The following is a 4,951-nucleotide window of genomic DNA, read 5'->3' as shown; positions in this document are numbered from 1 at the left end:
ACAGTTCTGACTTTGCATTTCATCTTTAGAGATATCAAAATGATCTACACTGACAAGCAATTTACAGCTCACAGTTAACATACACTCAAGGGAAAGATGTATACATGTGTGCCTTTGAGCCTCTGGTGTGGTAGCAGAAGACTAAAATCTATACCCCGTGGTTTTACAAAAAATTCCCTGAATATGAGCTGCAATGTTGAAAGTAGGATTCATGAACTGATTTCCAGCCACTGTGCATTTCCTTGGTATGATATGCATTATAATTCCTACAGATTTTAAATACATTTGTGCTATTGGACTCATGTAATTACACCTCACAGGAAGAACTAATTTTCCTAAAATGACACACTCACAGAACACATGCACATTTTCTATGAGCATAGCTGTCCAGATGCTGAGCTGTTCTTTGGAAGTGTCTGTACCTATCTGTGGTTTCAGTAAATGTGATGTGAAGAACCAATCCTGGACATACCACACCTTGACTGTGATCATGGACACATACACGATCAATTATGGAGATGGTTAATGTACTTCACATATTTTGTTTAAGTCTCAAAATTCTAGACATCAAAGTATATTTTTATTATACTTAAGTAGGAATTTTCAATGATTTTTGTATTCTTCACATAAAATCAAAACTGTTACACCATATCAAATATAGATAATAATCTTATCTGAGAACATGTCAGCACATAGCGTTGATTTCTGTATAGACACACTATATGCATTCTTTTTCATTGGAGCACAGGCCATGGTTAGTATGTACACAACCAAGTTCTCACATTTGTTATTGGAACAGCATTTGCTGTCACTAGGAAGTGTCACAACAAAATTTATTGTAGGAATAACCAGAATGATATGTTGCTGCTCTCGTTTTGACATCACCACTTCATAGGTAGGGTATAGAGTGACCAGATTTCAACAGTGACAAAGAGTGTGGACTTATTCTCAGCCATCATTTTTAAACAGATTATAGTTATGCCAACAGATTGCCTGTTTCTTATTCGTTGACTTTGAGTTAAGATGGAAAAAAGGCACATGCCCTCAATTTTTTGAAATTGTTTAGATGCCAGGCTGTTTTAGAGGTAAAAGTTCAAACTGAGAGACAAAACCCAAATAGAGATATAGACTCCAAAATGATAAAAATTTAATAAAAATGTAATAAAAATATATGAATACATGAATTAATATGATATTAATATTCTATTAAAAACTGCTGATATTTAAAAGAGTAGACATATGTACAATAGATAATATATAGTCTATTTTACTGATCAGATTGGGCCTCCACAAATGAACAGAAAATCTCTAGAAGTTAAAAAATAAAAATAGGAATGTAAAGTAACTTTTGTCAGTACAAAGATGAAACTTTGAAAAGTAAGTAGCTACATTCAATTAAGGTATGTCTCAGCATTCTTAAATATCCCCTCAAATGAAGAATAGGTATAGATTTTGTAAGAATTTTTGTACGATTTTGAGGGTAAAATAATATTCATGGTTTCAAATATTGTGATAATTAGGACTAGTTGTACTAATATTCCCTCACACAGTGTTCTACAAAACTTTGAGACAGCTAATTCTAGACCTTTGTGTTAAGTAAGTCACCTGTGTTAGTCAGTTTTCTATCGCTATACCAAAATAGCTGTGAGATCAATTCAAAAAAGAGGAAAAGTTTATTGTGGCTCAGTTTCAGACATTTCAGTCCACAGATGGTTGGCCCCATTACCTTTGGGCCTGTGTTGGGATAGCAGCTCATAGCAAGGAATCTGTGTTGGAGCAAGATGCTCACCTCATGGAAGCAGGGAAGCAAAGAGAGACAGCACGTGACTAGCATCCCAGGATCCTCTTTGTGTGTGCACAGCCTCCAATTAGGTCCCACCTCTGGAACTTTCTACTACCTCTTAAGTGTATCAATCTTTATCTCTTTCTGAGCACTGAAAGCACAGCCTTTTGAATTTAAGAGTATATTTTAATAAAATAACTGATCATTGGCAATAATGTCATAAATTTTTTAAAGCTGCAGTTTTTATGGTAATCACAAAATTATAGAGACATTAGAAAACACTGGTATCATTTGGCCTAACTCTTTTATTTTTCACTGAAAACTGAGGCCCAAACACAGACAGGATCATAGGAAGAAAGGAGGAAATTTTATTTCATATCTGTGTGTTTTAAAATTATTATGAAGAAAATAGGTTACACTGTATCTAATATAAACCTCATACCAAGTTAGCAAAACAATGTTACCTTGAACATTATGCAAATGAGGAAGGTGCAGTCAGAGAAGGAAAGGAGTCTTGTTCAATGTCATGCAGCCATTTTCAGGGGCAAAACTAAAGCCAGAATCCTGTCTCCCTCCTCTGGGCCTGGTGCTTTTTAACAAAACTGCAATTTCACAGGAAAAGTAGCTGCCATTTTCCTTCCTATTACCTTATGTTTTTAAAATTTTTTTCAGTGTCTATGGAGTTACGGTGTACTATACATTCCATAAGGGCACTATTAGATAATGAAGAAAATCAGAACAACTGGTTCAAACTTCAATTCTACTAGTGTGTGACCTTAGAGAAATCACTTACACACTCTCTCCCTCAGTTTCCTCATCTGCAGGATAGAGATTAAATGGCACTGATATTATTAAGATTCAGATGAAGACAAAATATGACAAAGCACAAATCTACCTTACAACAGGGCCAAGCACACACTTACACACACACTTATATGCACATTGTGTGTACTTGAAGAGTTGGCTGGTGTTTTTGTTGCTATTTCTATTTAATGTATTGCTTTGTTTTTTGGAGGTACTGGGGTTGAACTCAGGGCTTTGTGCCTCCTAGGCAGGTGCTGTAACATTTGCATCAAAGTCCAACCCTTTATGTTTCTGTTACTTTTGAGATAGGGTCTTGCTTTATGCCCTGGCTGGCCTAGACTGAAATCCTTCTATTTGTGGTTCCTTACAGAGATGGGCTGACAAGTGTGCACCACCATACTCAGTCACTGCTGGAGGTGGGGTGTCATGAAGGGCTCAAACCTGCCAGGACTGCAGAGGTCCTTGACCTGAAAGGGCTCAAGAAAGCAATGAACAAGACAGGACATTCGAAAGGACTCACTCACTCAGGAAGGGAATGACAAAACATATGCAGAGAGAGCCAGCAGGCTGATGACCAACTGACAAAATTTTATTTTTCTCAGCAAGCTTTATACAAAAGAGGAAGAGAATTAAACATCAAAACACTCTGACCTAGTTACAACCTTTCTGTTTTTGCCATCCTGTATTTTTACTGCCAGTGTCCTTGACTAAGTATAAACTTCTTTTCAGTAAAGCAAAACTATTTAGTGTTCCTTCCCACCATGATAGAGACATGGTTCACTTACAGATTCCAACCTTGTCAGAATGCTGCTAAGCCACAGTGACCTTGTCAGACTGTGGCTTTTGGTTCCCAATACAAACCATGATCCTCTCAATCTCTGCCTCCCATGTAGCTAGGAATATATCTTGAGCCACTGTGCCTAGCCCTAAAGGTTAAATTCCACAGAATAATCCAAAAGTATTTTTATACATTCATTAATTTATGTTTTCTGATGACTTCAAGTTTAAATGTAATATGTAAAAATGAGATTTAGAGCATGTTTCATTAATATTCAATTAATTGATATATCAACTGCTGTTTTTGGATTATATGAATATTTTCATACATAATATGTAAAATATAGGTGAAATGTTGACACTTGGAGAAAACTTTTCTTCCTTTCTTTTTTTGAAGCTCAATAGTAATTTCTTTAAAATTATTTAAAAAATTGTCTATGGATGATGCATGGGAATACATATTTTAGGTGAAAAAAATAACCAAAGGAAAAATTTTATGAACCCTTTCCAGAAAGCACAGTATTCAACTTCAGTTAAATTTTTGTTTTAAATAAATATTTTGAAACTAGGCCACATCCTACAATGTGTTTGCCAAAATGAACAGAAATGATCTTACATTTAATGTAGCCAATTTAAAAGTGAGTATTATGTCTTTTAGGAAAGGACATTTTCAAAATATGAAGTGAGTGCAAAGTAAACTTGACAATTCAACAATAAATCTGACATGGATGACTGCGTTGAGTACCACGAGCAGCAGCTGTACCACACAACAGTGTAGAATATGAATTTCCACAGAAGGACCCTGTGGACCCTGTAGCATTTTGTCACCTGCTGGGATTTGGTGACAAGATGCCAGAGGTGTTTTTAAGGGTCAGGAACCAGTGTAAAACAGCTCTTCTTCACTGTCCTGGTCCTAGAAAGGATAGTGCTAATGTTTACCTAAAGAACTCATTAGAGCCATGTGCTTCTCAACCTGTCTGAGAGCCTGGTCCTATGATCCAACAGCTGGACAGGTGGTATCTGACAAGGACACAGCAAGTATGAGATTCAGTCTCAATTTTTCTAATAACAATTGGCTTATATATAGTCTTATTAATATTTCTCTTCATTAACAAGAAATATTGGTCAAGGTAACTGGTAAAGAAAACCAAGATTAAGTAAAAAAAACAAACTCCATAGCTTATATTCTTTCCCCTTCCTATTCCTCCTTCCTCTTTGTGTGTATTTCTGTGTGTGTGTGTGTGTGTGTGTGTGTGTATGTCTGTGGTAGTGAGGTTTGAACCCAAGGCACATGCTTGTTAGGGAGGCACTCTGCCAGTTGAGGCACACACCAAGGCCTTTTTGCTTTAAAGTATTTTTCAGATAGGGTCTCATGTTTTTTCCCTAAGCCAACCTTGATATTCCTACCTCTGCCCTCTATGTAGCTGGGATTATAGAAATGTACTGATTGGCTCATCTTTTTTGTTGAGATGAATATCACTTTTTGCCCAAACTGGTCTTTAACATCCATTCTCCTGAATAGCTGAGATTACAGGTGTGAACCATTGTACCTGGCCCTCTCCACAGGCTTTAAAATATATTTTAAAT

The sequence above is a fragment of the Castor canadensis genome, chromosome 2, assembly GCF_047511655.1.
Source record: "Castor canadensis chromosome 2, mCasCan1.hap1v2, whole genome shotgun sequence".
In the NCBI taxonomy this organism is placed as follows: Eukaryota; Metazoa; Chordata; class Mammalia; order Rodentia; family Castoridae; genus Castor; species Castor canadensis.
This window is presented reverse-complemented; position numbering follows the sequence as displayed.